Here is a 12,429-nt window from a genome sequence, read left to right on the forward strand (position 1 = left end):
TCAACATCCTCAACTCTACCATCTCCAGTTCAGCCACCTGCCTTTTTGTCAGTGCCACCGCCTCTAAACTGTGCAACATAGATGATCTCACTACCGTCCTGTAGACCTTTTTCTTCACTCTTACTGGAACCCTTCCGTCACAGATCACTCCGGACACTCTTCTCCACCCACTCCACCCTGCCTGTACTCTCTTCTTCACCTCTCTCCCACACTCTCCGCTGCTTTGGATGGTGGACCACAAGTAATGGAACTCATCCGCCTTCTCCACCTCCACTCCTTGCATTCTCAGCTTTTCGCCGCCCTCCCTCCCATTCAGGCACATGTATTCTGTGTTACTCCTGCTGACTTTCATTCCTCTTCTCTCTAATGCATGCCTCCACTTCTCTAGGCTCCCCTCAACCTGCTCCCTACTCTCGCTACAGATCACAATGTCATCTGCGAACATCACAGTCCACGAAGACTCCTGCCTGATTTCATCTATTAACCTGTCCATCACCATTGCAAACAAGAAAGGGCTCAGAGCTGATCCTCGATGCAATCCCACCTCCACTTTGAATGCCTTTGTCACACCTACTGCACACCGTACTACTGTCTGACTGCCCTCAAACATATCCTGTACCACTCTTACGTACTTCTCTGCCACCCCCGACTTCCTCATGCAATACGACACTACCTCTCTCAGCACCCTATCATATACTTTTTCTAAATCCACAAAGATGCAGTGCAACTCCCTCTGGCCTTCCCTGTACTTTTCCATCAGCATTCTTAAAGCAAACATTGCATCTGTAGTACTCTTTGCTGACATGAAACCATACTGCTGCTCGCTGATCCCCACCTCTCCTCTTAACCTAGCCTCCACTACCCTTTCCCATAGCTTCATGTTGTGGCTGATCAACTTTATTCCCCTGTAGTTACTACAGCTCTGCACGTCTCCCTTATTCTTGAAGATGGATACCAGTAGACTTCTTCTCCACTCCTTCGGCATCCTCTCCCTTTCCAGGATGGTGTTAAACAGTCTCGTAAGGATCGCCACTGCCATCTCACCTACCATAATTTCTGGACTATTAAGTGCACCCGAATATAAGCCGCACTCACTGAATTTTTTTAAAATATTTATTTTGAACATAAATAAGCCGCACATGTCTATAAGCCGCAGGTGCCTACTGGTACATTGAAACAAATGAACTTTACACAGGCTTTAACGAAACACGGCTTGTAACAAAAATAAATAGGCTTTAACAAAACACGGTTTGTAACAAAAATAAAAAAATAGCGGTAAACAGTAGCCTACCAAGAAAGTCATTGGTCACTATCTTCCTCCTCCTGCGCACTGAAACCACTGAAGTCATCTCCTTCGGTGTCGGAGTTGAACAGCCTCAGAATTGCTTCATCCGATGTTGGATCGTTTTCATTGTCGCTCTCGTCACTTTCATCTGGAGGCAAATTCCCCGCTGAGCTCATGCTGCCCTCTTCAACACGCAGCAGTCCAGCCTTTCCAAACCCGTTGATGATAGTGGATTTTTTGACAATGCTCCACACTGTCAGGACCCACTGGCTTTCAGTCGGATCTGCACAGTTGAAACACCTCGACCGTCAGCTCTCTGTGTGTTGACCCAGTCTTCAAGCTCATATTCTACTTCGGACCATCTGCTTTTCTTCCCTCTGAAAGCTTTTGTTGTCTTTTTGCACCGAGTCAGTTCCTCATGCTGCTATTTCCAACGTCTTATCAGCGACTCATTCAGGCCAAGCTCCCGTGCAGAAGCTCTATTTCCTTTTCCAACAGCCAGATTGATCGCCTTCAACTTGAAAGCTGCATCATATGCATTTCTTTGTGTCTTTGCCATGATGAGGGTGACGAAATGACTACCGTAAATGATGGGAAGTTTGAGCGCGCTCGATTTAATCTAAACAGTTACATTGTTTTACCTTAACCGGTTCGGCAATTTCATTGGTCTAATGAAAGCTTCATGCCGCCAAAAACTGAGCACCGTCACATAATGTGTTTTTTGCTGAGTTTTTTGGCGGCATGAAGCTTGTGAAAGCGGGAAAAATCCATAAATTAGCCACGTCATTGGATAAGCCGCGAGGTTCAAAGCGTGGATAAAAAATAGCGGCTTATAGTCCGGAAATTACGGTATACATTTCCATGCTTCCCCAGGTATGTCATCTGGGCCAACTGCCTTTCCACTCTTCATCTTCTTTAATGCTGTTCTCACCTCATCCTTGCTAATTTGCTGCACTTCTTCATCCACTATTCCCACATCATCCACTCTTCTCTCCCTCTCATTTTCTTCATTCATCAACTCCTCAAAGTACTCCTTCCACCTTCTCAACACACTCTCCTCACTAGTCAGCACATCTCCATCATTATCCTTCATCACCCTAACCTGCTGTACATCCTTCCCAGTTTGGCTCCTTTGTCTTGCCAATCTGTACAAGTCCTTTTCTCCTTCCTTGCTGTCCAACCTCTCATACAACTCGTCGTATGCCTTTTCCTTTGCCTTTGCCACTTCTCTCTTTGCCTTGTGCCGCATCAGCTTGTACTCCTGTCTACTTTCTTCTTCTCTCTGACTATCCCATTTCTTCTTCGCCAACCTCTTCTGCTCTATGCTCTCCTGTACTTCCTCATCCCACCACCAAGAGTCCTTGTCTTCCTTCCTCTTCCTGCATGATACACCTAGTACCTTCTTGGCCGCCTCCGTCACCACTTCTGCAGTTGTTTCCCAGTCATCTGGTAACCGTTCATTCCCACCTATTGCCTGCCTTACCTCTTCCCTAAATTGCATGCAACACTACTTACTTTTTCAACTTTCACCATTTTATCTTTGGCTCTTCTTTAACTCTCTTCCTCTTCTTGGCCTCCAGAGTCATCCTACAGACCACCATCCGATGCTGCCTAGCTACACATTCCCCTGCCACCACTTTGCAGTCACTAGTCTCTTTCAGATTGCACCTCCTGCATAAGATGTAGTCCACCTGTGTGCACCTTCCTCCACTCTTGTATGTCACCCTGTGTTCCTCCCTCTTCTTGAAATACGTATTCACAACAGCCAATTCCATCCTTTTGGTGAAATCCACCACCATCTGTCCTTCCACATTCCTCTCCTTGACACCATACCTACCCATCACCTTCTCGTCACCTGTCTCTGATCCCTTCACCAACATGCCCACTGAAATATGCTCCAACAACCACTCCCTCTCCCTTGGGGACTCTCTCCACCACTACATCCAACTCACTAAAGAATTCTTCTTTCTATTCCATCTCACACGCAACTTGGGGAGCATATGCACTGACCACATTCATTATCACCCCATCAATTTCCAGCTTCATGCTCATCACTCTGTCCGACACTCTCGTCACCTCCAAAACACTCTTAACATATTGTTCCTTCAAGACTATCCCTACCCCATTTCTCCCGCCATCCACTCCATGGTAGAACAGTTTGTACCCGGCTCCGTTACTCCTGGCCTTACTCCCCTTCCACCTGGTCTCTTGTACACATAGTACATCTACCTTCCTTCTCTCCATCATGTCAGCCAGCTCTCTCTCTTTACCCTTCATAGTGCCAACATTCAAAGTTGCTACTCACAACTCTACTCTCCTACCCTATTCCCTCTCCTGCTGTCTCCGGACACGCCTTCCCCCTCTTCTGCTTCTTTGGTCGACAGTAGCACAATTTCCACCGGCACCCTGTTGGCTAACGGCACCAGTGGCGGCCGTTCTTAACCCGGGTCTCGACTGATCCGGTATGGAAATTAGATTTGTTCTCCGCATGTGTGATATAATTCTTTCATCTTCATGGATCGTATTGTAAATTAATAATCTAGACTCATGGATAACTCTTCATGTTTTGGCCAGCCAAACATTTCAATCCCTTGAACAAGGGAGATTGAACAAGCATTATTTACGCTGGAGATTTGGATAAGTTAGGTTTTGATGTATACACTTTATCTAAGCCCCTATTGTGGGCACAGAACCAAATCATAACATTTCAAATTGAACACACAACACACATTTGTATCTGTATGAAGGTGTTGATGCATTTATTTTGTGAACTCGTGCTGGTCAAAACAAAATTTTTTAACAAATCATTCTCAATCTCGAAACGTACCTGCACTGCAGTGCTATGTACTGCACGACTCTGCTTTGAATAAAGTGGCAAGCGTTCGCATCGATATGATCAATACGGCTGTAATACACCGACTCACCTGCCAATGGCATTCAAGCTTTATTCGGCCTGTTGCTGACTATTGAGTCATACTTAATAACTTAATCCATGTATTAATTTGTAAAATCTTTGGTCTCAGCTGCTCACTTATGGACACCTAGTCTTCGTTTCGACTGACAAAAACATAATCTGGAAATATTGCTCCCAGTGTGGAAAGCATATGGCCGGTCAGGCTGCGTCATCTGTCTCGGCCAGGAACATGCTGAGTTGGCGCTTGCCGATCCGTTTTTCTGCGTCCTGTGCTCTGGCTACCCTCTCATCACACACCATGGGGTAAGCGCGGCGGCGATCCTGCTTGCGAGCGAACAGCGCATGACTTCCCTCCTCTACCACCCTCCGGAACACCTTTGGAAAATCAACCGGCCTCCACACTGAAAAAGCATTTCTTTACAGCAGAAGGAGTGCACCAAATTACACACACACACAAGTGGGCGGCCATGACAGGGAAGAGGAGAAAAAAGAACACGGTAGTGAGAGAGCGGAAGAGAAGGAAGATGGCGGTGAGCGGGGTCCTCCACCGAGGGAAGCATTCCACAAACATTTGGACTGGGGTAGAACTGTGGCGAGCAGACTCTGCCCGATCGGATGAGATACAAAACAGTGGCGCTTTTGTCCGAACGTATCAACAGGTAGTGACCTCTTAACTGGTTTTCTAGAAAGGATAGGGTCACACTCAGACTGACAGCTTCTAACTTGACCACATTTATGTGGCAAGATTCCTGTGCTATCCACCTGCCTGTTGGTTACTGCCATCAGACCCCAACCACACAGAGAGGCATCGGTCTTGATGAGAATCCTGAATGAGACTGGATCCAAGCTGATGCCTGTGTGTTAGTGTTGGTCCAGGCTGACAGGGTCTGACCAGGGGTTCTGCTTTAATCACGTGTTGCCTTATGAACCAGGTTTGGGGACCAAAGGGAAGAACGCAGAATTTGTATACACTTTGCCTCGAAAGGCGAACATCGGATATTTTCTGTGCTTGTCCACAACCGGGACGTGAAAGAAGACATCTTCCAGATCCACAGTGGTGAAACAATCTGTTTTAATTGCCTTCTAGTCTTTGATTAGTTTCGGCTGTGGGGACACAGGTAGATCCAGCAGCGATGCTGATTGGTTGCCCGTTGGAACACCATCCTGTCTGGATAAAGAAAGTCCAATAGTTCCCTCTCCTGGCGAAGAAATTAAAGTTTTTCAAAAAATAAGAAAAAAAAAGGAGAAACCAAAGGGTTTTCATCGTTCTGTAGTTCAGTCAAAAAAGAAAAAAAAAAGAAAATCATTTAAAATATATTTTTTTGTTTCCATAAAAAAGCGAATACCTTTTAAACATCTCAGATTTGCACCATGGGAAGGTATGACAAGTAAAACTGACAGTTAAAGGTGCAGTGTGTAGAATTTACAGAACGGACTTGGAAGAAATGGAATACAATATTCATAAGTATGTTTTAATTCGTGTATAATCCTTCGAAAATAAGAATTGTTGTGATGGTGTTACCTTACAATGAGCCGTTTATGTCTACAACAAGCAAGAAGGGTACGCTTCACGGAGGCCGCCATGTTGCACTGCCATGTTTCTACAGTAGCTCAGAACGGACAAACCCAACACTGGCTCTAGAGAGGCCCTGTAGCGTTTTTCCCAAGTATCGCAGCCACCATCTCTTCCTCTTCCAAAGAATTTAAACACACTACTCACAAAAAGTTAGGGATATCCGGCTTTCGGGTGAAATTTCAGGATGAACCTAAAATGCACTATAACCTTTACAGGTGAACTTAATTTGACCTTCTCTAAACTTTTGAATGCACATGTCCAACTGTTCAATGTTTCAGTACTTTTTGCACAACTTGCTGTTCTCTCACAAGGAGCTGAACGGCAAAATTCACAACAGGTGTTTGATCCATAAATTGACCAATACATTTCCTGGTTCAATTAGAGTTGGTATTTAAACAGTCCTCTTCATCATGCTGTTCACATTTTGACATCATGAGACCAAGATGACACCTAACAATTGATCAACAGTACCTCGCCATTGTGAGGCTTCAAACAGGATGTTCTCAGAGGGAAGTGGCCACTGAGCTTAGAGTGTCACAGAGTGTCCTCAGCAGGTTGCAACAGCGATACAGAGACACTGGAAGAGTCACAGAAAGGCATAGAAGTGGACGTCCTTTGGCCACATCCCACACTGATGACCGCTTCATTGTTAACAGTGCCCTGAGGAACCGGATGATGAATGCCACTCAACTCCAGGCACATTTAAGGGAGGTGAGAGGCACCCAAGTGTCACGTCAGACCATTCAAAACCGTTTGCATCAGCGTGGTCTGCGTGCTAGACGACCTGCAAGGGTACCTGGCCACACCACCAGGCACAGGCATCATCGTCTTGCATGGGCCAGGGAGTATTTACGCTGGACGAGGGACCAGTGGCCTCAGTGCTGTTCTCTGATGAAAGTCGATTCACGTTGAGCAGAAATGATGGCTGCCAATGATGTTGGACATGTCAAGGAGAGCGCTATGCATCAAGATTCAAGATTCAAGATTCAAGATTTTTATTTGTCACATACATATACATACTTTCATACAAATATGCAGTGAAATGTAATGCAACGCACCTGGTGATAGCACACAATATGTCCTCGGAAAAAAATAAATAAAAGTAAAGAATTCCTTTCTAATAGACCGACTAACTGACTCCTAAAACGTAATACAGTAAGTTTAATACTTATAGAATAAGATAAAAATATATAGAATAAAATACAATAAAAATAAAATGAAATAAAATGGAATAGATAGAAGGAATATGCCTATGTATGTACAGATATGTGCAATTAAAGTGGCATGTGAATTAAGGTGGCATGTGAATGTGAATAGAGTGAGGTAGTGTTTGGGATAATACAGCACAGTATACAACAGTACGGCGCAGCAATACGGCATCACGAACAACCCTGAACAGTGATACAGTATGCGGTACAGTATGCTACATACAGTACAGTAGGTAGTGGAGCCTAGTGCATGGCTCGGTTAGGCCCCCTGGTGAGGTCAGCATTGACAGTTCTAATGGCTTGCGGGAAAAAACTCCGTCTCAGTCTCTCTGTTCCCGCTGTGTGACTGCGGAGGCGCTTGCCTGACCGCAGCAGCTGAAACAGTCCGTTGTTGGGGTGATGAGGATCCTTCATGATCCTGCGGGCTCTGCTACTATACCTCCTGGTGTAGTAGCAGAGCGGCTCCTGCAAGGGGGGGAGGGTAGTTCCAGTGGTACGTTCAGCTGAACGCACCACCCTCTGCAGGGCCCTACTGTCCTGGGCAGTACAGTTCCCAAACCAGGCAGTGATGTTGCCTGTCAGGATGCTCTCCACTGCTCCAGAGTAGAAGGACTTGAGGATCCTCACCGAGACCCGGAATTTCCTCAGCTGCCTGAGGTGGTAGAGACGCTGCCTCGCCTTTCTCACCAGAGTGTCTGTTTGTAAAGTCCATGTTAAGTCCTCTGTGATGTGGACTCCCAGATATCTGAAGCTGCTCACCCTATCGACGGAAGTCCCATTAATCCACAAGGGTGCGTGCGTCCTCGATTGTGATCCACGCCTAAAGTCCACAATCAGCTCCTTGGTTTTGCTGACGTTCAGGTGTAGGCTGTTGTCCTGGCACCAGAGTGACAGGTCAGCCACCTCCTCGCCGTAGGCCTTCTCATCGCAGTCGGTGATCAGGCCCACGACCACGATGTCGTCAGCAAACTTGATGATGGTGTTGGAGCTGGACCTGGCCACACAGTCATGTGTGTACAGGGAGTACAGTAGGGGGCTGAGGACGCGAGCCACTGTTGTCACCAGACGAGCCTTTGGTGGTGGTGGAGTTACAGTGTGGGCAGGTGTGTCTAGTCAATACAGAACTGCCCTACACTTTTGGAATGATACAGTGACAAGCCCATACTACCTGAATAACATCATTAATCCAGTCATTGTGGCCCTGCATGAACAACACAGGCCTCATTTCATCTCCATGGACGACAATGCTCCAGCTCCTCAAAGTCGCATCATTAGGGAACGGCTGCTGGAGACTGGGGTACCTCAAATGGAATGGCCTGCACTTTCTCCAGACCTGAATCCCATAGAAAACCTATGGGATCAGCTGAGTCGCCGTGTAGAGGCTCGTAACTCTGTACCCCAGAACCTCAATGACCTGAGGGCCGCCCTTCAAGAAGAGTGGGGGGCCAGGCCTCAGCAGACAATAAGTTGACTTGTGAACAGCATAAGACGTCGTTATCAAGCTGTAATTGATGCTCAAGGGCACATGACAAGTTATTGAGACATTGACATTTTTTGTTGTGGTATACCCACCGCTGTTGTTGGCTTTTGTTTCAATAAATTGTTTGAGATGAGGAAATCACCATTGCATGCTACTACTTAAATGCCCTACTTTCATGATACATCACTGTAGCGTGAACTTTTTACATTTTCCATAAATTTCACCCGAAAGCCAAATATCCCTAACTATTTGTGAGTAGTGTATAATTAAAAAAAGGTTTGTAAAATGAAATAGACAGTTCAAGGAATTTGAAATACATGAAATATATTAAATATAATAAATATACAATATTAAAATATATCAAAGAAAATATATCATAAATATGTTTGTCTTATATGTTTATTGATATAGAAGAGAATGTAAAAGGTGTACTGGCTAGGTTTCGGTCATTGACAGTCAAAAGATGGCTCTTGGTGCACTGTCACACTGTTTCTTTCTTGAGTGTGGAGAAAATTGAGGTTCAGGAATTTTTTTTAAAGATTCGTAAACCTGCTTTTATCATTGGTGATTCTAATCTGTCACGAATCCCAAAATGTAAGCATCCCCAGATACAGATGGAAAGCTTACTGGGGGTCACCTTCTACCACATAAATGGCTCTCTAGAAGCTGCCCCCCCCCATCCCGAGACAGAAAGGGCAGTGCTCGCTGCAGGTTTAAATAACAGTTTATACAGACAGCAGCCACCATCATCATGGAAGCAATTACAGCAGTTGTTGAAGACTGCCAAACCCATTTCCCCAAATGTAAATATATGTCCCATGGTCTGCAGCCGGACACCGCAAATAAGATCCTGCAGCACTGGCTCAGTCGGTTAAACTTAGGGGGCCGCGACCAGCTGCTCCCCATCTCTCAAACATCACTAATCTTTCCTTCACGCTCAGGTGGAGCACAGGCTCCCCTTCATCCCAACACCCTGGAACTAACACACAAGGTTAAAAATATAAGACCACTTTCAACACTGCCATCCCAAAGGGAACCCCAACCGGAACCCCCAGTGTCTCCAAAGATCTCCAACATCTGAGACCCGTCTTCTTCGAGGGCAAGCCGTGCTACGTGAAGCAAACCAGCTCCGCGGTCTGGGAATCTCATCCCCGAAGCACAAGATCAGCGAGGGTGTTTGATTGAAAAATGTAAAGTTTGATTATGAATAAAACTGATTTGTAATAAAGTGTTTTTCTTTGTTCTAACTTGTAACAAGGCTCTCGCAGAGGCATGCTGCTCCAAAGTTAACTTTGGAAAATGGGAGGGGGAGTTTTTAGATGCTGTGAAAATTTCTCATATGGTGGCAAATCCTTTATATCACACAGTCATCGGCCGAAAGAGGAGCTTCCCCAATGTCCATAACTTTCCATTCTCTTCTACAAGTTGCTTATGCTCCGACATGAAAATGTTTAATTGCTCCAACACAACCAGCTCACGAGATCCACAAATGACTATGATGATACCTTTGCAGACGAAAGCCAACAGTTGACATGGGAGAGCAAATCGTGAGCAGATTCAACATTAGTTTGTTTGTCGCTATTTGTCCATGATCTAAACCGCTGTCGATACGCCGCTGGGACTAATTAGTATGAGTCCCACCTTACCAGTCAATACACATTGCAACATTACAGTTTGTCACAACTGTAGATGAGTGGTAGACCTAAACGCAGATAACTAAAGGGGGAAGGTTTCCAAACCAAATGTAAATACTTCACTCAGTAGGATGTCAGATAACACGGGGCAACCTGGGCATCTTGCCACCCTTTTCACACTCTTTTATATACCTTCGGATCAATACATCATATTGTTAAAAAATGCATACCAAATGGAAGAATAAAGTCTCAGGCATATATTTTGTAACCATTTCATTTTCATGTCTTATTTCAGTACAGAGTTAAAGACATTTAAATAGTGAGTGTGATACATGTGACATTGCTGCTTCAGCGAGAGGGACCTGGATGCAGACAAAATGGTAGGAGGCACATCCGCAGGTTGAAGCAAATCACGTCACATCAGCGGAAGTTTGCGGAAACATCTGCATTGTGCATCCGTGTAGTCCACTGGTGGCAGAAGGTGAGAAGAAGACGACTTTACAGCAGTAAGGTACAGAGTATTGTTAAAGTCACTTTAAGATTACAATCTAGAATGACCCGAAATAATAATAAAAATAACTAAGTAACTAACTAAACAAACAAACAAACAAACATATTAAAGATAGATAACTTGTGGGGCAATATCACAGATCGACTGGGAAGCTGTTCCAATGCATGGGAGCGTAAAAACAAAAGGCTGCTTTGCCAGCTTCAGTATTGACTCTTGGAATCTGTAAAAGGTCAGAGGACCTGAGAGACCCGATTAATATTATAAACTTTATAATTTGGTGCCAGGCCAGTGACAGCTTTGTAAAAGATCATACAGTAGATTGTATTGGTGGATAAGTGATAGTGTAATTGTTTGTGAACTATATTAAAAGAATAACTATTATAATAGGATTAGTGTGATCAATCTTTTACCCCTCTGGAAAAAAAAGTGTACTGTCTACGACAGCACAAGGAATAATTGGATCATTTGCTGTTTTTCAGGTTATCATCAAAATCCTGGAGGCCCAAGGACAAACCTTGTATGAAGCAGAGGCAACCATGGCCAGAGAGACAGATTTAATCCTTAAAGAAAATATTTTTTATTGCACTACAAGTAATTCGTTTGATAAAAATGAGTAAATAAATGGATAACAGTGAGTTGTAGCGATGTGTGATGATTCTCATGTAAGAGTCCTCTCTCCATGTACATGTGTAAGGAATAAAGACTAATAAAGAGGTTACTGAGGGGGTAATTTATCCCTGACAACGGTCACTGATCATCTTTTGGGCCCTTCTTCTTGACCTGGAGAGGAGGTCCTGAAGGGTGGACGATGATCATTTCTGCTGGTCTGAAGACCTGTTGAGTCTGGCCTTATCCTGGACGTTTGTAGGCCCATACCAGACACCATTGTTGGGCTGGTTACTCAAAAAAAGTAATTCATGACTCATTCCTCTTTTTAAAAGTAATCATTTGTATTTACTCATTACTCCCTGCCAACTGTAATTCGTTACACCACTCATTTCACTGCTTTTCCGTTACACCCCACAACATTCAGACTTGTGGGACGTATGTAATGTGCTCAGACGTGGGCGTGAACGTCAGGGTTCAACGACTGGCGTTCCCTGTGTCTTCTACGTTGAGTAAAACGGTCGTCAACACTGTTGGATACTCATGTAGTCGCGGCGCGGTCGCGGAGGCACAAAACCTTGTAACAATCCACGATCCATCCAGAGAGTGACGGAGCGCCACATCCCAGCCACCCACGGCTGTTGACACGTACACTCGCTCTCACGTGCCGATGGCGTAAAGCACCGCGACGTAAAATATTGCCGTCAAGCAGTTCTGCCGCTGACGGGTGGGACCGTGCGTGCAAGCCGTCCTGTCACGTGGGCGTGTTCGGACCACGTGACGTATTTGTCACGCCTTACAGCCGATACGCCGTACGTCATGCGATCGGCCAGTGAGACGATTACGAAAATGAATCAACAAAAGTAAAGTGTAACGAGTGTTTTCGCCGGTAACTCTAATATAATTACTGAAATTTTATTAGCAATTCGTTACACTACTCGTTGCTGGGAAAAGTAATGTGATTGCTGCAAGGCACTGCCGGACACGCAGTTTAATTTAGTTTTTATGTACCTTTTTATTGGTGTTTTTTTTTTTTTCCATGATTGACTAACTGCTATGTGCTGATGTTCTGGGGTGTAACCTTGGGTAACTCTTTCACACTCTTTTACTGTAGCTTTAAGTTGCTGGGGTCAATTTGAGCCGTGGCCCCAGGGCGACTCCGTGCTCCGGGTTCTAATGCGCTTTTGTTTTGGCTTATTATTTTCCTGCTAAGGC

This window comes from Zeus faber (genome assembly GCF_960531495.2).
Source record: "Zeus faber genome assembly, chromosome: 1".
Classification (NCBI taxonomy): domain Eukaryota; kingdom Metazoa; phylum Chordata; class Actinopteri; order Zeiformes; family Zeidae; genus Zeus; species Zeus faber.